The following is a 23,513-nucleotide window of genomic DNA, read 5'->3' on the forward strand; positions in this document are numbered from 1 at the left end:
TCTTACTCCAAGCTGTATAGGCTCGAAAGCCTACTACCAATTAAGCATATTAGGTGATGTGCATCTCTGTAATGAGAAGGGGTGTGGTCTAATGACATCAACACCCTATATCAGGTGTGCATAATTATTAGGCAACGTCCTTTCCTTTGGCAAAATGGGTCAAAAGAAGGACTTGACAGGCACAGAAAAGTCAAAAATAGTGAGATATCTTGCAGAGGGATGCAGCAGTCTCAAAATTGCAAAGTTTCTGAAGCGTGATCATCGAACAATCAAGCGTTTCATTCAAAATAGTCAACAGGGTCGCAAGAAGCGTGTGGAAAAACCAAGGCGCCAAATAACTGCCCATGAACTGAGAAAAGTCAAGCGTGCAGCTGCCAAGATGCCACTTGCCACCAGTTTGGCCATATTTCAGAGCTGCAACATCACTGGAGTGCCCAAAAGCACAAGGTGTGCAATACTCAGAGACATGGCCAAGGTAAGAAAGGCTGAAAGACGACCACCACTGAACAAGACTCACAAGCTGAAACGTCAAGACTGGGCCAAGAAATATCTCAAGACTGGTTTTTCTAAGGTTTTATGGACTGATGAAATGAGAGTGAGTCTTGATGGGCCAGATGGATGGGCCCGAGGCTGGATTGGTAAAGGGCAGAGAGCTCCAGTCCGACTCAGCAAGGTGGAGGTGGAGTACTGGTTTGGGCTGGTATCATCAAAGATGAGCTTGTGGGGCCTTTTCGGGTTGAGGATGGAGTCAAGCTCAACTCCCAGTCCTACTGCCAGTTTCTGGAAGACACCTTCAAGCAGTGGTACAGGAAGAAGTCTGCATCCTTCAAGAAAAACATGATTTTCATGCAGGACAATGCTCCATCACACGCGTCCAAGTACTCCACAGCGTGGCTGGCAAGAAAGGGTATAAAAGAAGAAAAACTAATGACATGGCCTCCTTGTTCACCTGATCTGAACCCCATTGAGAACCTGTGGTCCATCATCAAATGTGAGATTTACAAGGAGGGAAAACAGTACACCTCTCTGAACAGTGTCTGGGAGGCTGTGGTTGCTGCTGCACGCAATGTTGATGGTGAACAGATCAAAACACTGACAGAATCCATGGATGGCAGGCTTTTGAGTGTCCTTGCAAAGAAAGGTGGCTATATTGGTCGCTGATTTGTTTTTGTTTTGTTTTTGAATGTCAGAAATGTATATTTGTGAATGTGGAGATGTTATATTGGTTTCACTGGTAAAAAGAAATAATTGAAATGGGTATATATTTGTTTTTTGTTACGTTGCCTAATAATTATGCACAGTAATAGTCACCTGCACACACAGATATCCCCCTAAAATAGCTCAAACTAAAAACAAACTAAAAACTACTTCCAAAAACATTCAGCTTTGATATTAATGAGTTTTTTGGGTTCATTGAGAACATGGTTGTTGTTCAATAATAAAATTATTCCTCAAAAATACAACTTGCCTAATAATTCTGCACTCCCTGTAGATCAAGGTTTATAATTGTTTGGATGTGGGTTTTGGGTCATGTCTAGATCTCATATCTTTATTAATTATTAATCTTTATTTATTAATTAATCAGGAAAGTGAGACGTCGAAAGAGAGGTAAGCGAGCCGGCGTACTCGTGCGTTTGAGGAAACGCGGACTGAGAACGGCCCTTCCTGGGATCTTCCTTTCTAATGTACGCTCACTCTGGAATAAGATAGACGAACTGGCCCTGATGAGAAGCATGAACAAAGACTTTGCCTCCTCCTGTGTCTTATGTTTTACGGAGTCGTGGCTCAGTGAGGACATCCCGGACTGCGCGCTCAAGCTGGAGGGCTTTCATCTGCTGCGCGCGGACCGGCAGGCCGCTCTCTCCGGTAAAACCAAAGGTGGAGGTCTCTGCTTCTACATCAATAGTGGCTGGTGCACAGATGTAACAGTGATTGCTCAGCACTGCTCTCCCTCTCTGGAATATCTTTTTATTCACTGCAAACCGTTTTATTCTCCGCGGGAGTTTGCTTCATTCATCCTGGCCGCTGTTTACATCCCGCCAGACCCAGATGCGCAGGCAGCTCAGTGCGCACTCGCAGAGCAGATTCTCCACACGGAGCGGACATTCCCGGACTCTCTCATCATTGCTCTTGGGGACTTTAACAAAGCCAATCTGAGCCATGAGCTCCCGAAATATAAGCAGTATATTAAATGCCCGACCAGAGAGGAGAGGACGTTGGACCACTGTTACAGTACGATCAGCGGGGCCTATCGCTTCACTCGGACTTTCTGACCACGTCATGATCCACCTAATCCCCGCGTACAGACAGAGGCTGAAGCTCTCCAAACCTGTCGTGAGGACTAAAAATCTGTGGAGCAACGAGGCTGTGGAGGAGCTTCGCACGTGTTTGGAGACCACAGACTGGGACACATTGAAGGCTGCTTCTAACAGCTTGGACGAGTTTACGGACACTGTCACCTCCTATATCCACTTCTGTGAGGACAGCATTGTGCCATCACGCACCAGGGTGAGTTATAACAATGACAAACCCTGGTTTACTCCTAAACTCAAAAAGCTGTGGCTGGAAAAGAGTAAGGCGTTCAGAAGCGGAGACAGGGACTGCTACAGAGAGGCCAAGTACAGGTTCACTAAAGAAGTGGACATTGCCAAACATCAGCACTCTGAGAAGATGCAGCAGCAGATCTCAGAGAATGACTCGGCCTCTGTGTGGAAAGGTTTTAGGAATATTACAAACTACAAGCCTAAAACCCCCCACTCCACTGATGACTTGCTCTTAGCCAACACCCTTAACAACTTCTACTGCCGTTTTGACGAGCCATCAGGCAGCCTTCACACCTTCAACGACCCCAACAATAGAGGCACTTTGGACACTCATTCCCCCACCTCTCCCCCCTCCATAGAGCCATCACCACCTTCAAACTGTTCACCTGCAACACCCGCCCCCTCACCCCACACAAAAGAGGATTTCACACCACCTCCTCCGACCACAACTCTTCATATTCATGAAGCAGATGTGAGGAAGCAGTTTAGGAGTCTGAATGCTCGGAAAGCTCCCGGCCCAGACGGTGTGTCTCCTGCCACCCTCAGACACTGTGCAAACAAGCTGGCCCCAGTGTTTTCTGGCATCTTCAACTCCTCACTGCAGGCATGTCATGTGCCTGCCTGCTTCAAGTCCTCCACCATAATCCCTGTCCCCAAGAAACCTAGGATCACTGGACTAAATGACTACAGACCCGTGGCTCTGACATCTGTGGTCATGAAGTCATTTGAGTGCCTAGTTCTCTCCCATCTCAAGACCCTCACGGCCCCCCTCCTGGACCCCCTGCAGTTTGCATATAGAGCCAACAGGTCTGTAGACGACGCCATCAACATGGCCCTACACTTCATCCTGCAGCATCTGGACTCCCCAGGAACCTACGCCAGGATCCTGTTTGTGGACTTCAGCTCTGCCTTCAACACCATCCTTCCAGACCATCTCCGAGGCAAGCTTTCCCAGATGAATGTGCCCGATCCCATCTGCCGGTGGATCACTGACTTCCTGACGGACAGGAAGCAGCACGTGAGGCTGGGAAAGAATGTCTCGGACTCCCGGACCATCAGCACCGGCTCCCCTCAGGGCTGTGTTCTTTCTCCTCTGCTCTTCTCCCTGTACACCAACTGCTGCACCTCCACCCACCAGTCTGTCAAGCTAATCAAGTTTGCAGACGACACCACCGTTATTGGACTCATCTCGGACGGGGACGAGTCTGCCTACAGGAGGGAGGTTGAACGTCTGGTGTCTTGGTGCAGCCACAACAACCTGGTGCTGAATGCCCAGAAGACAGTGGAGATTATTGTGGACTTCAGGAAGCACACAGCCCCACTCCCCCCCATCATCCTGACTGACACCCCCATCACCTCTGTGGACTCATTCCGCTTCCTGGGTACCACCATCACCCAGGACCTGAAGTGGGAGCCCACCATCACCTCCGTCATCAAGAAAGCCCAGCAGAGGATGTACTTCCTGAGGCAGCTGAAGAAATTCAACCTGCCAACATGGACGATGATGCAGTTCTACACTGCAATCATCGAGTCCATCCTCACCTCCTCCATCACCGTGTGGTACGCTGGAGCCACTATCAGGGACAAACAAAGACTGCAGCGTGTTGTGCGCTCTGCTGAGAAGGTGATTGGCTGCAGACTCCCATCTTTGCAGGACCTGTACACCTCCAGGACACTGCGGCGTGCAGCTCGGATCTCAGCTGACCCTTCTCACCCTGGACACAGTCTGTTTGACCTGCTCCCCTCAGGCAGGAGGCTCCGGTCCATTCGCACCAGAACCTCTCGCCATAAGAACAGTTTCTTCCCCTCTGCTGTTGGACACATGAACAATAACCACATGATTGTCCCCGCCACTAACACATGACCCTACGCTGTGTCACTGCATCATTTCATGTTTGGCACTGATCACCACCTGCACTCATGTATATATCTTTCTACGTAGCACTCATAATTCTTATTCTCATGTATATATCTCATGTATATCTCATGTATATCTCATGCACATATCCTTCTTTCTACATAGCACTTTAATTCTTATTGTCTGCACTGAAGCACCGCAGCAATTTCCTAATGTTGTAAACCTCAACATCTGGCAATAAACCCATTCTGATTCTGATTCTGATTACATGTCTCGCTGTGCTGTGTTGCATGACTTATCTTCACATATGAGTTTGTGACCTACCTATTAAATATACCTATATACCTACCTATTTGTTCTCTGATTTCTTTGCAAATTTCTTTTTTCTATTTCTTTTATGGCATTCCAACCATTTACACACCAATGTTACATCCCTGTGTATTACCAGCAGCTGATGTACACATGTCGTGTTTAATAGCCACAATGAATGTTGCAGTATGATTCTTGGATTCCTGGATGAACTTCATATTTCTGCAATTGTTGAGCACTTACTTGTATCACGATATTGTGATCATTTCTTTAGATTTCTTCAGCAACTATCTGCAGCATCGATTGGCCTGGCATTTGTTCAGTGCCCTGATAAAACAAGCTAGACATTATTAAACATAAAAACCTGCGAGAGAAAAGTAAATCTCTTTAAACCTTACTTCGGGAAGACAACATTCTCTCCAATTTCCCCCCCGGTATTTACGAATTTAGTCGGCATCTTCAAAATAACTGCCTGATTAACAGCCAGGAGGTGTTGTTTTCGCGGCACACCCCAGAACCTATAAGTTAGTGGTCTGAGCCCACAGGCAACACTGTGGAAAGCTCTCAACCTGAATAACAACACAGGAAGCTATCACACAAACACACAGTAGCTGTTATGGCTTCTGGAAGACAGAACCCCATTCAAGCCATTAACATACTCAATAAATAATTAAGACATTTTATGAGCAAATATGTGCAGAGTGCTCGCTGTAAATGTGCCTGCATTAGGTAGTAACAGAGCATCTTGTTGTTAATATAGTGTAGACACAAAATAAATGATGTTTAACAATAACAATAAAGGATGTGTAAAGATGTCAGTGCACTGGCTGTTTAAGCTTTGTCGCTTATAGTGTATGAATTTGTAGGAAGTGAAAGGAATGGTGAATGCTTTGATTTAATAGAGTATGAGCAAAATGATGAAGCAGCAGGGCATTTGGCAAGTATCCACAGGCCCGAACGCACTGCCTTTCACCTTTAAAGGACACAACCGCAGTGTGAAATTCACTTGATCAGTTAAACTGGCCCCCAGGCTGATTGTGTGGTTCGTGTGTGTGCGTACGTGCGCATGAGGGATCAAGAGGTCTCATTGATTCCCAGCTCAAGTTAAGCTGAGATTACATTACATAGAGAGCACTGTGATGGTCTGCAGGCAGATGTGACCACAGACGCAGATAAAAGCTGTGCGGGGTGGAACCATTCGTGGTGATGACCACGATTTAATTGAAATGATACACAAACAGTGCTGTAAGACAAGCCTCCCTGTGTGAGAGCGAGCATTGTGTGAAAGACGTCTGGTTGCCTTTCTGTCAAAACAGAGATGGTGTGGTTTGAAATGCCCACTTTTCTTTGTTACTTTTCATTTCCTCTCTTTAAGTGTCACGTTTCTCACATATAAAAAGGAAACAGAAAAGAAACATAAGAATTTTGCATTCCAGTAAAATGTAAGTAGGTTTATATTTCATGCATGAATCTATATAAGACTTCTGTGCCTTGGAAAACTCATGTAAATTTTGCCTCATTCATATTTAAACTGTTAACAGGCCTTTGTAAACCATCTTTGGAGATTTGAGTAAGCCACATGCCAAAGACACTGGGAGATGGTACACGTCAAATTAAGTCTTGTACATTCTGGCATTATGGTTTTTCTCGTTTTAGCACTCCTTCTATTCCGAGAAGGCAGAAAATTATAAAATAGAGGTAGACAAAGACTGAATGGGTTTTAATGTGTTTCAGTTACAATGATAAATAAAAGGTTCCATAATCTGAATGCCTAAGGCTACAGTGTCAGGGTTAGAGATGAGGTTGCCACTGATGATGACTCAGACCAAGAGTTCATCCTTGCCCTAACCTCTAGGTCACTAGGTCTCACCTATCAAAGGTCACCAGTAAACTGGTGGAAGATAAGAGATATGCAAAACAGAAATACTTTTGTGAGCATAACCATAATCCTGGCCTTTAAGTAAGAGACTTACAACACTTATGAGATGTATAATACACAGAAAACAATCGATATAGTGTCATAGTGCTGTAGTATCTTAGAGGTGAAGGCAAAGCAGACAGATCTGAAACAACACTGCTTTGGAGGAATAAACAGTCTCTGACAGAAATCTGCAGACTCTCAATATTTGCCAAAAATTGTCTAAAGAAATTCATTTAACTGTGAGACTAAATGCCCTTAGGTGCTCCGTGGGGTACTGCGGACATTCATAAAGTAAAAAAATGCTTCTTTTTAATAAAAGAAAACTTTTCCCCGTTTACTGGTTTCTGCTTGTTCTAGTTTGAGACACTTTAAGTTTGCGAAAGTCCAAACTGTGTCCATCGTTGTCTTATGATGAACATTACGATGTCACTCATGGAGCGAATGTTGAAACTAGCAAAGTTTTTTTTTAAAATTATTATTATATTAGCATAATCAGATGTGGCTAAATGTCACAAACTAATTCTATTAAAATAATTAGTGACATCATTCCTGTTTTGCTTCTTTTGAAATATTTCTTTGCTGTGGTTATCTTATTTTTGTTCTCTGCACTCTTGTTGTGGCTTATCTGTTCATATGCTCTCAAAGCCTTGCTGTGGCTAAAATCACACATCATGCTGACCAAGTCCAATTCTAAACCATATTCATCAGCCCATAGCCGAATCCTACACTCGTGCATTGTAGCCTCCAAGAACAGTGACCTGTGTTTTTTGGTTTTATTATCTGGTCTCGTTCGGTACTGTTTATAAAAAAAAAAAGTCTTGAGTAATAGAAAGTAGTGTATGCTTTCTTAAAAGTTATTCACACACAAAGAAACACGGGGCTGACAAACTGTCTGTGAAGATCTCAAGTACATTCACTGCCAGCTCAGCATCATTAATCACCATTTGATAATTAGTCTGTAGAAGCACAATCACTTGTAAAGGGGAACAGTGGGGATGTCACTAATGAAGCTGAAGAAACTGGTGATCAGAAGCACATTGAGTACAGTTGTATAATAACTTCAGCAGATCTGAAAGAGCTGTATCTCTCAGACTAATTCATAACAGCGTTATCTTGACTTTGATTTAGACTTCACATCTTGGGCTATACTGGGAATTTGAAAGACGGCAAAGCTGCTACATGACTATAGACTGTCCATAAAAGATGGACACATCCATCAGACAAAACCCTTTAGTTTGTAGGATACGGTTTTAAATCCTCAAGTTTAGCATTGTTGCCATTTCCAGCCTAATTTTCAGAGAGAAATAGTGACAAGGTTAGAGAGTGGAATACTAACATCCATTGGAGGCCGATTACGTCACAGCTAGGTGACGAAGGCTGTCCCAATTCGGACAACAAATGCATCCTTCATTTCCCCAGATTTGAAGAATGGGTCGGGTGTATCCTTCGTGGCCCACCCTATTCCTGAATTCATAGCGCGGCCCAGCCAATTCCAGTTTCCAACAATGGCAGCAGCTACTTAGTTTTAATATTACTCTTTCTAGACCACAAAATAAACTTTTAAGATATTTTCAGTCGAGACTGTAGCTGTTTAAACTTCAAATATCTTTTCGATTTATCAGGACATCACATATTTGCAAAAGTGTTCCGAGACATCTGTTACCCACCAGCTCGATAGCCGACTGGGAGGTCGAGGCTCATTAGAGCCAGCGAGAACATCGGACTCCCAGCACATCGTTTTCAGACCCTCTTTTGCTACTCAGGTTAAACATGATATATAAGCCACCTAGATAACTTAACTTGTTTGGCTTTTGTCAGTGTTTTATTTGTTCCTGATTGAATTGGTTTGGCTGAGATTAAAGTTATAAATTCATACAGCTGAATAAACGCCAAACAGAAAACTGATTAAGCAGACGTGTGAGATGGTCAACAATTTACGCCACACACTTCCGGCCTTCTTGGTCTTCGAAGGGCCCGGCCCATGTAGACCGCGAAGGCCAGGTCCTCCGAAGGATGCCTATGAATTGGGACATAGCTATAGTCTCCATGGGTATATTTACAGTGGCCCTGAGAGGTCAAACACACTGCAACTAAAAGATAATTGACACAAAAAGAAAATTGATCCAAAAGCACATAAAATATAATGGAACTTGAACAAATACTTTGGAAATAAGACAAAAAAAAATTGTATTTACGGCACAAAAATATATATACACATACTTTCTAATTAGTGCAAAATAACACCAGTTAAAATATTACTCTCACTCACCATAACTGGGGGCACTTCTTTGAGACTTTTTTGGGAGGTTGTTAGTAGAATGAACTGCTCTACCAGGCATTTGAGATAATTGCAATAAAAATTATCCAAGAAGCACCACGAAGTTGGCCAGTCGGTGCCGTTCGGTGATAACTGCATGAGGTGAACTCTTAACTGTCCCAACTTCCTGTCTGTCCATCCACCTGCCATTCGCAGTTATGTTTTATTTTAGTTTTTTCTTGATTATTGATGTACATGTTTATTTTCGATGTTAGCTATTGTATCATTGGTGTGGGTGGGGATTGATGCAATTTGCAAGCAGCCTTGAGTGGGTCAGGGTCATACGTCACATGAAAACCAAAATAATTCCAAACGCCAGATCTGAATGAGAGTGGGGGAGGTCCATGTTAATAGGAGAGCTTAACTTCTGTCTCGCTAGCTTGCCCTGCGCTCTTCCTTCTGACTATGCTGTCTGTGTTGAGCGCTCAGTGGATCTGCGCTGGACAGTGCAGCCTAGGCGGAGTAGTCGAACGCAGATTCACTGAGCGCTCAACACAGACAGCATCTTCAGAAGGAAAATTGATAAAATAAATTACAAATGTTGTATTGTTCGATACATATGCGTACCGAACCGAAAGCACTGTATCGAACGGTTCAATATCGATACGAATATCGTTGCACCCCTAATATATATATATATATATATATATATATATGAAGTACCCTCAGAAGGTCTGCTAGATGATGTTAATGCAGCACTACGGGCAATACCTACAACCACGATTACCGACACTAACAAGCTGATCTACAATACGGCAGCAGTGATCAGTGAGATGCTTGGCTACAAGTTGAACAGCCACAAGGGGCAGTACCCTCCATGGAGAAGGAGGCTAGAGGGCAAGATCAAAGTAGCACGGAGGGAGGTTAGCCAACTAACGGAGTTGCAGAAAGGTGCGACAAATAAGGTGCCTAAGAAATACAGCAAGCTGTCCATACCTGAGGCCTTGGAAACTGCCAAGCAAAGACTCACAGCCTTGGCCAGCCGCTTGAGGAGGTACACCAGAGAGATAGAAGGCAGGAGAATAAACCAGCTGTTCTCCACAGAACCAGCAAAGGTGTACTCTCAGTGGCAAGGGAACAATAAGAGAACAGCACCACCAAGGCTGGAGACGGAGCAATACTGGAAGAGCATATGGGAGAAGGATGCAACCCATAACGGCAATGCTCAGTGGCTAGAGGATCTGAGGGCAGACCACAGCGACCTCCCTGAACAGGGTCCAGTAACCAGTAACAGTGGCAGATATCCAAGAAAGGGTCTCCAGTATGAAGAGTTGGACAGCACCAGGGCCCGACATGGTTCACGCCTACTGGCTGAAGAAGCTGACTGCACTCCACGAGCGTCTAGCAGCACAAATGAACCAGCTGCTAGTTAACGAGAGACACCCGGAATGGCTAACCGAAGGCCGGACGGTCCTGATCCCCAAGGACCCCAAGAAGGGACCGGTCCCCTCCAACTACCGACCAATAACCTGCCTCAGTACTACATGGAAGCTCCTGTCAGGCATCATATCGGCTAAGATGAACAGGCACATGGGTCAATACATGAGCGGGACACAGAAAGGAATTGGCAAGAATACCAGAGGCGCAAAACACCAGCTACTGGTAGACAGAACAATCAGCCGAGACTGCAAGACCAGACTGACCAACCTGTGCACTGCCTGGATTGATTACAAGAAGGCCTATGACTCAATGCCCCACAGCTGGATACTGGAATGCCTAGAATTGTACAAGATCAATGGGACCCTAAGAGCCTTCATCAGGAACTCAATGGGGATGTGGCGTACAACACTAGAGGCCAACTCCAAGCCCATAGCACAAGTCACCATCAAGTGCGGGATCTACCAAGGAGATGCTCTGTCCCCACTGCTGTTCTGCATAGGCCTGAACCCCCTCAGTGAGATCATTAACAAGACTGGCTACGGATACCGACTACAGAACGGAGCAGTTGTCAGCCACCTCCTGTACATGGATGACATCAAGCTGTATGCCAAGAGTGAACGAGACATCGATTCACTGATCCACACTACCAGGCTATACAGCAATGACATTGGAATGTCGTTCGGACTGGAGAAGTGTAGTCGGATGGTAACAAAGAGAGGGAAGGTAGTCAGAACTGAGGGGATTGAACTACCAGAAGGCAACATTGCAGACATAGAGGACAGTTACAAGTACCTGGGGATCCCGCAGGCAAATGGGAACCATGAAGAGGCCGCTAGAAAGGCTGCAACCACCAAGTACCTGCAGAGGGTCAGGCAAGTCCTGAGGAGTCAGCTGAATGGTAAGAACAAGATCCGGGCCATCAACACGTGCCCGTGATCAGGTACCCTGCTGGGGTAATAGGCTGGCCAAAGGAGGAGATAGAAGCCACTGACATAAAGACAAGAAAGCTCCTTACCATGCATGGAGGGTTTCACCCCAAGTCCAGCACCCTGAGGCTGTACGCTAAGCGGAAGGAAGGGGGCCGGGGACTGGTGAGTGTCAGCACCACAATTCTGGAATATTATGTTTTTGTTGCTGCAAGTGCTTTTATGCAATTTTTGCAAAGCTTTATGTGGAAGGAAACCGTGACCTAGGACAAGCCGATGGCATAAGATGTAAGTACAATTCCTCCGGTTTCATATGCAAAAAAAATTATTGCACTAGCTTACATGGTTGCAGTGCTACCGGGATTTAAAAATAGTTATGCAAAATGGAGCGTGCCCGCTCCGACCGCTTTAAAGGGTTAAAGGCTGCTGATGAGAATAACTTTTAACAATTCAGAGTTCATTTATTCTAAAATGTCTGCTTTTGCCCATGTCTTCATTGGAAAACAGCAATTCTGCTCTGGTCTAATAGATAATTTGCCTTCAAGTTGAATATTGGCATAAACAACATTTTTTTTCTGCTTTTCTGGTCTTGGCTCGATTGCTACACACACTTCAAAAGCAAAGACAGATTGAAATAAGATAACGAGAATCTAATCACTGACTTGTAATCTGATCCTTTTTGAAACTGTGCCTTAAATAAAATAACAGAGGTTTACTTGTTCAGGTATGTTGAAAACATCAGCAGTTACCATGGGCTATACTTATGTATATTAAACACACTGTCTATAACTGACAGTCCATCTGTGTTTGTTAATTGACTGAAGTCTAATTAAAATCCAGCCCCAGACTTTTGGCCAGTTTCACAGAACTCCTCGACTGTTATTAAACCAGCTGGTTTATCACAATTGCAATCAGAAGGGGAGCCGTTTCTTACAAATATGAGCAGACACAGACACAAGACCTAACAGAAGTGACTCCACATTAAATACTTGTAAAGCAGCTGATACTGTAGATCTGTTTCATGTAGGTGTATTTAAAGAATCTGACTGATTACTGCAGATGGGATTTGTTTGCCATGTTGCCTACTTTAGAAGCAGAAACTGCGCATTGTTGGTCCTGGAGTGCAAGATATAAATTACATGAGCAAAAATCACAAATTCATGAAAACAGTCGGTTGTGGTGAATTAGCCACGAGCTTCTCAGGCTGAGTGAGTGTTACCCTCACAGCACCATCCCTCCCTCAATGCTCTGACCCATGTTCTGATGGTTTTAGACAAGCAATTATGTAACCCTACCTACAAATGATACAGTAATACAGTATTTAAAAAAAAATCATCAATGACTTTAAATAGAAATTAAAAAGGAGCACAATTAATTTAGTAAATTATTTAGATTTGGCCTGTAAGCCAGGGTGAGGAGAGGTGTGACTCCATGTTGGTGCCATGTTCTTCACCCTTCTGGCAGCTGTAAACAAACATAGATTGCGTCCAATACCACAGCACCTATCTTGCAGTTGGACTAATTTAAACTCAAAGACATTCAAAGGAAGGCTGGAGGGGAAATGACCATAGTAGAATTTTGCCTCCAGGTGCGTGTCTCCCAGTAGCTCTGACATCACTTGAAAACTATGGACTCATTTGTGCAACCAGCTGCCTCATCCCAGACTAGGGATGGGTACCGGTATCTGGTGCCATGATGGCACAGGTTCTGACATAAACGGTAGTAACCAGACCAAAAAGCAGCGCACATTTCGGTGCTTTATTTCGGTGCTTTTTTTTCCTGAGCTGTGATACACTTTAGATTCTAGCCAATCATTTTATGTTTCCAAGTGTAGTAGGCGGGCCCAGGTACGTACGTTCTTTTAGAGCAGAGCTACAGATTAAAAACGCCCAAGGCGAAGCGGTCAAAAGCCTGGCTGTACTTCACAGCAAAATATGCAAACTCAGCAGCCTGCAACAAGTGCTTTAAGCTGATACTGTGATACTGTCAAAGGAGGTAACACCTCAAATCTGATGAAACACCTGGCGATGCATAGCGTTTTTTTTAAAAGCCGAAAAATGCGCCGTATTTGATAGCTTGCTGCGAGACCTCACACCGAGCACATCTACTGCGGGTGGGTTGCCTGCTTTCAGACCCGGAGTTAGCAACATCCCCCAAGAACCCGGAGAGGAGAGTCCTGGCCCCTAGCCCTGCCAGTGTAGCAGAATTGATGACGGATGATGACGGCAGCAGCACCACCATGTCTGATTGTTGGGATAATGTTCTTTTGACTTAACAGCTTTAGCTTCACACTGAAATGTGACACATCTCAAAACTTCCAACAAGTTCAACTTTGGTCTTGTATTGTGTACGGCAATGTTAAAAAATAATTCTTAAAAGAAGACTTAAAGCCAGAAAGAAACAAAATGAGTGTGAAACTTGACAAACACGGTTAAGTGAAATTGGTTTGGAAAAGTAAAACAAAGTAAGAGTAAAGTGCTAGTTTTTTATTTACAGGCTGTCATCTTTACTTTGCTTCAGCTCTCCTATGAACCTAGAACTGGGCCTGTACCTTATACATCTTTGTTTTACAGTGACACAAGTGCTGCAATTACACAGTTTAACTTACTGGAGACCTCTAAGGTGTTGGATGAAAAAAAAGTTATAATTGGAGACAGTTTAAAGGAACACGAACAGCTCTCATGAATCAAAATGATTATTTTGACAGGTAATTTCAGACTAATTTTCCACTGCTGACAGGTTGGTTGACATTGTATCAACCTATATATGAATCACCATATGTGGCACATTAGGAACAAGAAGAGAAGCCCTTTTATTCCAGAAACACTGCTACCCACTTTTAACAGTCTGTGTTACGTGATATCATGCCTCAGTAGAATAAAGTTTTCAATGTGACTTTTAACAACAAAGCTTATAGAGACTTTGTTGATATTTGTTAAAATACTGTGAAACAGCTTTCCAATAGACGACTACAAGGTGCCCCATTACGTGAGTGGCTTGTGACGCATGCTTCACAGCTGTGCGCCCAAGACAATTACAAGGACAAACACCTTTTGACGCCACTTCCTTTCATTTAAATGGATACAACATGTAGTTCTGGTTCCAGCTGCTTAAATTAACTGTGCTGATACACCTGTTGTAGAGAACATATCCAAAGACTGTTGTGCTTCCCAAGTTATTCCCAGAATAAATTAACCTTCCTGTGTAAATCCAGTGACTGAAGGGGTTTACTAAACAGGGCAAAATAGGGTGTGAGCGCAATTGATATATAGTGTTCATAGGTGTGGGTAATTTACAGGGTATTTACTCTGTTTCCTTAATCCAGGTGCAGTCAGTTGAATATGGAGTACAAAAAATAAGACTTGTTTGGGGGGGCATTAAATATCGGGACAATTAGCAATAAACTCAGTGTAACAAAATGTTAGTAAATCTCTTTGTGCGCTCCATTTAAAACCTCTCCTCCATATATTTTGCCCATTGAGAAATGAATGAATGAATCTCCCACCGGAAATCTTGTCATTGCATCAAACTCCTCTGGATGAATTTTGCGTCTTTTTGGAGTTAGTTTATCCACCTCATTATTTATGCAAATTTGAAAAAGAAAAAAGTGAGTAGACCTAAGCTGACATTAGCTTAGGTCTGGTAACTGAACGTTTCAGCTAAAATTCACGTGTTCCTCAGATAGCCCCAAGACTTGGAAGTTTTTGTCACAACGGGACACGCCGGTATATTTATGGAACGGATCCAAATGCAGACACGGGAGAAACAAACTAAGGTTTAACAAAGAGCCCAAAAAACCCAAACATGAACACAAAACAGGCCAAGGTGAATAGGAGCGGGAACTAAACTAAAACCTAAACTGGGAAAACTAAGACAATAAGACATGAACATGGAACTGAACAGGAACATTAGTAGTAGTACTTTCACCCTCTGTGTTTCTGCATGAACTACATTTATGACATTAACACCTCGACAGACTGTCTACAACTATTTTTTTTATTTGCTGTTTTTTTGTTGTTCCCACCTAAGAGGGGCTTATGTCCATTTGGCAGGAGTGGAACACATTTTTCTAGCGTGACCTGCTCTTTTGAATATTAATTTAATATTCAGTTTATCGAATATTTATTTCAATAATTTATTTTAGATTTCTAAATAAAATATGGGTGCATTATGGAGAAGTGCCGTGCAGTTTCACTAATTGCCTTGCGCATTAATGCCCACTGGTATAAATTAGCTGCAAACCTGAGTGGCACTGCTGTATCAGCTCCATTATCACATCAATGCCGAGACCATAGAGCATTTGGTCTTGTTGGAAAAGCATGATGTCAGCATTTCTCTGTCCAAAACATGCTAAATTACTCAATATCAAAATTCGGTTCAAAGCCAGATGATTATTTGATTTAATCCTTATGTAGCTTGAAGAAACGTCTTCAGATTTTATATTGGGCCTACATTTTCTCTATTGGTCAAATTTGCCAGCGTGGAAGATTAGAGGAAGTTTGATTTTGCTCTTTTAAAGCTGATTTATTTGAATGAATGAGAGACCATCTTTTCATTATGTATCCAGTTCTTAATACATCCATCCACTGCTAACTGTATGCCGTACTCCAATCCCGCTGGAGTGCAGGCAGTCCCACAGCTAGGCAAACACCAGGTTACACACTCAGAAAAACTTTTGCATCATAGTGCATTTTGACACGTCAGGATCAAAAAATGTCATTAACACTGATTGTGTTACATCAGAAACATTATTTGAGTCATTTACAATTTACAAATTTCTAAAACTCTAATATAGCATATTGAACTCATTGTACCCCCGAGAAGCTTAAGGAATAGACAAAATTGCAGGAAAGTATTAAACACCAGCAGCAACAGCAACTCAGAGTCTGCACCAAGTGGGATCCTATGGGAATGAAAATGAAACCAAAGCAATGCCAATAACTGCAGTTCCTGGATTTGCCAGTTGAAGCCAAAGGGGAGCCAGTCCCCAACAACAACAACAACAACAACAAAGTTTAAATACCCAACTGAACAACTTTTAAAAGCACATTTACAACTTGGTACAAACCCGTTCTCTTTAAATACACATCAACACACATCCTTAAAATCGAATTTACTACAGCAGCAGTTGTTTATCATGTAGACAACCTGAGACATACAGTAGGTTGTTTCTCTAATATTAAAATATCTCACTGATTAAATGCATAGTTAAACTTTTTACACAGACAGAAATTGGAGTTTCATTCGCCAGGCTCACTTAAGATCAAAACCCACTGTATGTGGCTCATGATATAAAATAGTTTAACATGCCTGGCCTAGACAATCGACAGAACAGCAAAATCAAGCTCTCTGTAATTTAATGCTGTGATTGGAAAACTTGCATTAGTTGAAAATATACAAGTGATTTACCTGTAGTCCAACCAGTTGAAAACAGAAAGGCACCCTGCTAACTTGAAAATCTTTTCTTGCAAAGACCCCATTTGAAGAGAGCGCCTGTCAGAGAGACTTCATCATCCTCTAATTGCCTGATTTAGTTTCTGTGGTGAATTAGCTACAGGTGTTATGTAAATTTAGCAGCCCTTCCACTCTGTCATGGCTGTGAGCACAGAGTCTTTCTATGTTAATTTAAGATGATTCGTTGTTCACAGGAAGTGTAACCAGGGGACAGTGTGAAGAAAATGCTGTTGGCAGGGAAGTGTGCATGAAAAACTTTCAAAGCAACAACAAGGTGTTTACATCCAGAGCTTGAAAGCGTCTCCATTTCCTACAATCTCCCAGTGGATTAAATCTCTTATCCTGGAAATCATGCTATTGTCTTTGGTTTCTGTTGGGTAAACAGAGGATGTGAACAGCTATCTGTTCATAACTTGACCACACGGTTAAACTGCAGTCAATTTACTTACTGATAATACCTTAAAGTGGCATTGAATTCAGTTATCTGGTTAAGGGAAAAGGAAAGGAAGAAAGACAAAATATTCAGCTCCGGAAATCTTTCAGTTTAAAGCAAACGTGATAGCATCTCAGCAATGGGGCGTCTCGTGGTTGACCCGGTCAGTTTGTCTCAACAAAGAAAACTGCAGGATCTGTGTTGTGTTTATTGCTCTGCTTCAGTGTGGTCTGTTAAACCTCATCCCTACATTAATTACCTTTCTCTGACCTTTGCGTTTTCAGCAACTCTACAGACTGTCATACAATAAACACTCGAGATTTTAGACTCTAATTCTTCTGAAAAATGTGAAATCGTGACAGCTTAGTAATGTTGCTTAGGTGTGATAACTGCTCTCTTTTGCATGTGCAAAGGTTGTATCTGTGTGATAGTGTTGAGTTGGCAGTAGACCTGAGATGCTCCGGAACGAATAATTGCTGAGGAAACATGCATACAGAGTTAAACAGATGGTTGCCTTGTCTATTTGGCCCTAAATCAGTGGGAAATGGTAAGACTGCTGCTGCAATCTAATATTTCTAACTGCTAACCTGCGGTAGTGAAAAAGTGAGTGACAGATGCACAGGCATCTCATCAGTAATGCTCTCACATTCACAACAACAAAGTCTAGACATTTAGAAACCTTGGAAGAATTTTCCTTTCCTTTTTTTTTTTTTTGCCTGTCCCGTTTGGCTCTTTTGCCATCAGAATTATTGTCTAAAGACAAAGAAAGATGCCCAACGGATTTACTTTACCAAATTGACCATCCCAGCCTTGCCGTAATGGTCTATTTGATTCACCTTTTATTGTTTATTTTATTTTCACTTACTGAATACGGGACAGACTTGACTGGGGGAAAGAAGGGGAGAAAGAAAGAGGGAAAGAGAAACAGCTGAGAAGAGGGACGGGGGAGAAGGGCAAAAAACAAAAACCAACAGAATGAGCGGGAAAAAATAATAATAATAAAATGCATATATCAATCACCTGGATCACCTGCTGAGAAAGAAAAAAGAAAACAAGCAGAAGAGAACAAGAGTAATAGAATAAACAACATCACAATGATATATGGGAATATGACAGTAAATATTAAACATTATTATGCAGCACATAAGATCAACAGAACACAGTGTGCTTTGAGGTAGGAGCCAAAAAGGGTGTAGTTTGTGGGTGTGATCACCCGTGTGTACACCTGTGAGCATGGACGCGCTTGTTTTTTTTTTTTTTTAAAGGTTCCTTCATGTAATGATCTGCTAGAGGGTGTGGGGGGGCCACAGCCCCGTCCTCCAGGGTATGAAGCAGGTATGGAGGAGATCAAGGCTCCAGACATCCAGACATCACTGGGACACACCCACCTGGAGGGCAAAACTGGACAGGCTTTCCAGCAGTTTTCAAGGAGGACAGAGAGGACAGGCAGGCAAGTACAAGGTGCACAAGAGCTTGAACTAGCAGACAAGTACATGGAGAGATGCAACATACTACCACATGAGTAGAATGGCAATCTGGCAATGAGCGGAAGTCAGAGCCATGTTCTACTGCTAGTTATTGTAAGTAGTAGCGATTGCTTCCAATCACTAATACATACTTTAAAAATAAATTATCATTTCTTTTTTTCTCACACAAGGCCTATATCCTGCTGTCCAGTCAGGTGCATGTTTCAAGATTATTACATGTCCAAAATGGCTGACATGTTAATGTCACATGGTAACCGGTCATGTCTCTGAAAAACCTACAGTTAGCTAGGCTACATTAGCTAACGTACCATTAGCTAATGTACCGCAACCGGCATTTTCAACATTGTATGTTTCTGTAACTTGTCAGAATTCAGATTTATTAAAGAAGCCAAATAGCATGCTGATACTTTGTCATTAAAACAAAAGGTAGTTGGCTAGCCATGACAGCATAGCCAAACATAGGTGCACTAAAGTAAGCATTGCATCTGTAGTGCTTTTTCTTGGCATGATGTCGTTTTGCTTCTTGTGGTCTCTCTTCTTAAACTAGCTTAAACAACTCTTTCCCATATATTCATGGTGTGGCTCATCAACTAACACATACACACACCTCAAATAAAACTCACTATAAGCCTTTCCTTTTACATTTTTCACCTCTCTCTAGCCTTCATTGCTAAGCTCTACTCCTAGCCTCCCAGTACCCCATACGGTAAAAAAAAAAATTTTGAAATATATTTTGAAATATATTTCAAAATATACAAAAATTGGCCAAAAAATATATGCTCTAAAATACATTTCAAAATATATTTATATACACACACACACATATATATATATATACATACATTTTACTATACAAAATGCAACTGCAACAAACACTTATAAGTAACGATACTGTGAATTTGATGTGAACTGCTATTAACACAATAAAAATGTGATCACTCAAAGATGTTTACTGATCAATAACAAGCAGAGGAATACACACACACATATATATATATATATATAGATATATATATGTGGGTGTGTACGAACATAAAACATATTTAAAATGTAACTTTTTTTTTCTTTTCCAACAGTCTGAGTTCCCCCAGCTTTGAATTGACTGCAATCCCCAAAGCCCCTCTGGATACATTGGGGAACCTCTTCCTTACCGCCACTGTAACAAACAAAAGTCACAGTTCTAGTACTTTTATCAGAGTTAAAATAAAAACATGATTTAAATTAGCTAGCTTCATTTAGCAAACAGATATTTCCGTTTATAGAGATACAGATATATTTTCCACATAATTTTACCTTTTTTTCCCCCCTCGATGGAAAGTCTATCCAGTTCACATTACAGTAATACTAACACCCCTTTTGGTCATCTATCCTTACTCTCCATCATTCAATCTGTTGACCTTCTTTGTCTGAGTCCAACCACTTCAATGCTTCATCACCTATCTGTGCAATTTTTATTGTTGCAAAGTGAGTTACTTGTGCAGTATGCAATTTTAGATACACAGTCTTCACTTACTATATATGGCTGTCATGGTTTCTTTATCAAGGGCAGTTCTTCGCTCTGCGCCGATGTCTGTTTTGCTGTGTCCTCCTATAAAAAGCATTAACATTTGAGTGTCTGGCTAGTTAAATTTCCAAAAATCTGATCTTTGTTCATCTAAACATTTGAACTACAATATTATGCTTTTTGGTAAAGAAACTGGTGACAGAGAAGTAGGCTTTTTAAAGTACTATTAGCTAACCATTTGAACTGACTTTCAAAGCTGATTACCTTTTAAATTGCTGTGGATCAAAACCTCCAGTGGGAAGGCGGCCATTAGAAGAACACGCACCATTGAACCTGAAAATAACAAAAACAAACAAAAAACAGAACAATATATAGATACTGTTTATATAGGGTAATAAATCTCTTCTGAAGCAATATAGTTCATTTTGGGTGAAAAACAAAACATTCCTCTAAAATATATATACTGACATCAGCAATCAACATCATGATTGTAATTATTTCCTTTTTAGTACATCTACTGCTGTTTGCATGTGTCAAGCACTACGACTGTATCTATGCATATAAATTCACCATATATATCCAGCAAAAATGTTTTGTTATAGTCAAAAGGAAAACAAACAAAGGCATTCAATCAGAGGTGAGAAATTAATTGGGAATATGAATTATAGGTGAACTATTCTTTACCTACTAGCAATCAAATTCAAATTCAAATTCAAATTCAAATTTTATTTGTCACGTACACAGTCATACACAGTACGATATGTAGTGAAATGCTTGGACAACTGCTCGTGACCTAAAGAGAACAAAAAAGGAAAAGGCTATGAATAAGATAGGAAATAAATATGAAAAATTAAAAAGGGTAAATTTAACTAGGAAGGAATAAAATATAAATTAAGGTTAAAAATGAAATAACTGTACAACACAAATTAGAATGAAGGGTAAATTTAACTGGGAAGGAATAAAATATAAATTAAGGTTAAAAATGAAATAACTGTACAACACAAATTAGAAGCTTCTTTAACCAAGAAGCTTGAAATATTTGAATGTAAAATAAAATAAATAAATAAATAATAATAAAAATAACATGATGTAATTAAAATGCACAACTTACATTAAGGAAATCTGCATTTGTATCCACAGGCTAAAAGTAAAACAGTAAATGTGTTAGTGATAGTACAGGTATTTAAAAAAAAAAAAAAAAGAGGCAGTAACTGTGACGCTTCTAGTGGGATGCTAAATGCAGAGATTTATATTTACAGTATAATACTGCATGTACGGGTAACTGTGTTGTGAACTGTAACTGAATATTAGAGAATCTCAGAGAAATTAAATGTATTTATTTTTTGAATTTATCAATCATAAAACCGTCTGTTTTGAAGGCCTGTTACGATAGCGACTTTTTGTTGGTTGGTATATTGCCCCATAAACAATTGCGACAAGTTATGTCATTGTCATTTTAAGACCATTTTATGTCTTTGAATGTATAATCATAATATAACACCATAATAATGCAAGATCTACACACTTTCAATTGACAAACCAACATCTAATTCTTAAAGTATTTAGATCATTGAAATTAGGAATCAAAATATTAGATACCTTAAAAACTTGAATAAATAGTAAATTTTCTAACAAATAGAAAACAATGTTATTTAATGTTATTGTTATGTTATCATTATATTTTATTTTTGTAAATATAATGGCGGATAAATTACATCATCAACAATTATTGAGGTCATGTACATGTATTGTGTGTTAAGTCGATATATCGATTATTGTGATAGGCCTACTGTTTTGGTATCATAACGAGCTTGTCAAACATGCATGACCACTAAACAATGTCTAAGCAGTAGTATTGGTCTGAATGACAACAAACATAACTAGTGTTTTGGAAAATCTGTTAGAAAACAGTTATTTCAATAATTATGATTAGCATGTGACACAGACACCGCATAAAAAACTACAACAACAAATACTTACTTTAGGAGGATGGGGGAGGGCAGCATGAGGTTGAGACTTTGACATCTGTAAAAAACAAATTCATGTATTACAAACAAGTCACTTAAAAATACATTAATGTGGCAGACTGTTCCCTGTTCAGATGCAGTGTATAAGTACAATCAGGGCTGTCACAACAATGGGGTGGGGCCAAGTGGCTGCAACCCTAGGTACAATGTGCAGGTATATATAATTACATATAATATATGTGAATAAAGCAAGAATCTGTTTAGGTTAGTCACTGTGCTGACTGATGCTTGCTAGGTTTATATGATTGCAAACTGCACAAAAACAACAACAGCAACAACATTAATGACAATGACAAACAAAATTACTTACATTTATGTAAATCTCACATTAGGAAGATCTGCATTCGATTTCATGGGCTGAAATAAATAGGCAGAAACATTACTGCTAAAAAAATAAAAAACAAAAACTCTAAAAAGCCTAAAAATGACTTAAAAAGCAAGGAAATGTGGAACATTGTAATTAGCGAACATTAATAAAGCATAACTGTTCTTTGTTTCTAACCTTGGTAAGTACTCTGTAGCCAGAAGGAGAGGTAGGATTTCTGTGAAAGCCAAATTAAATGTGAATAGGCTTTGATAGTTATTGAGAAGGCAGAATAATAAGAAAAGGCAAAAGTACGTCACAATATAATTAATTAAGTTACATATTTTGATTACCAAATTATGGAAGCGTGGAGCTGCCACCCAGGCAAAAGAAAAATAGAGCTGTATCACGTTATGACGTGAAATGTTTATTGTTCTAACATTATGCTTTTCATGTTTGTATAATATAATATCACGTTATTATAATATACATAATTGTCACGTTCGCACAATATTGTACGGACGTGATAATTATGTACATTTTTCGTACAATGTTGTTCAAACATGATAGTATATTGTTAGAACGATAAACTTTTCACGTTATAACGTGATATACTTATATTTCTCTTTTGCCTGGGTGGCAGCTCTACGCTTCCGTTCCAAATACACGAGAATAAAGTAATATTATATGGGAAAAGGCACCTGCTAGCTTGATGATGGAGGCTTCTTAGACTGGCCACCCGCCTTGGCTTCTTGTCGCCACTCCACGAAATAAAGGTCCGTTTCCTCCATGCCGGCTAATTATTCATCCTCATTAAAATCTCGTATATGTTCAGTTGGCAGAATTGAGAGTTTTACATCTTCCAACCACTTAATTAACGCGAACATAATCGGCTTGTTTCTTCCCGTCTCCTGTATCCGGCCGTTCCTCTCGCTGTCAGATTTCGCGCCTCAGAGACGTCGTTATTTTTCAAAAAAAAAAAAGAAGAAAGAAAGAAAGAAAGAAAGAAAGAAACAGCAACAACTACTAAAGAGAGTTTTTGCATGTTTT

The 23,513-nt window shown here is 40.9% G+C and overlaps 1 protein-coding gene and 1 long non-coding RNA gene across 2 annotated transcripts in view; both read right to left on the reverse strand.

Annotated features, from left to right (window-relative positions):
• Positions 1-16,812, reverse strand: part of uts2r (urotensin 2 receptor) — a 99,897-nt gene extending 83,085 nt beyond the window's left edge. The window contains exon 1 of the mRNA XM_026177271.1: positions 16,664-16,812. The gene's annotated coding sequence lies outside the window, so the exon portion shown is untranslated. The remainder of the gene's footprint in view (positions 1-16,663) is intronic.
• Positions 16,813-19,650: 2,838 nt separating this feature from the next.
• LOC113027866 (uncharacterized) lies at positions 19,651-23,307 on the reverse strand. Its single transcript, XR_003273146.1, has 8 exons — positions 23,165-23,307; positions 22,662-22,701; positions 22,470-22,516; positions 22,113-22,157; positions 21,244-21,273; positions 20,397-20,465; positions 20,142-20,216; positions 19,651-19,784 (listed from the first exon to the last, which is right to left on the reverse strand). It is a non-coding gene; the product is annotated as an uncharacterized LOC113027866 (long non-coding RNA).
• Between the last annotated feature and the right edge of the window lie 206 nt (positions 23,308-23,513).

The sequence above is a fragment of the Astatotilapia calliptera genome, chromosome 8, assembly GCF_900246225.1.
Source record: "Astatotilapia calliptera chromosome 8, fAstCal1.2, whole genome shotgun sequence".
In the NCBI taxonomy this organism is placed as follows: Eukaryota; Metazoa; Chordata; class Actinopteri; order Cichliformes; family Cichlidae; genus Astatotilapia; species Astatotilapia calliptera.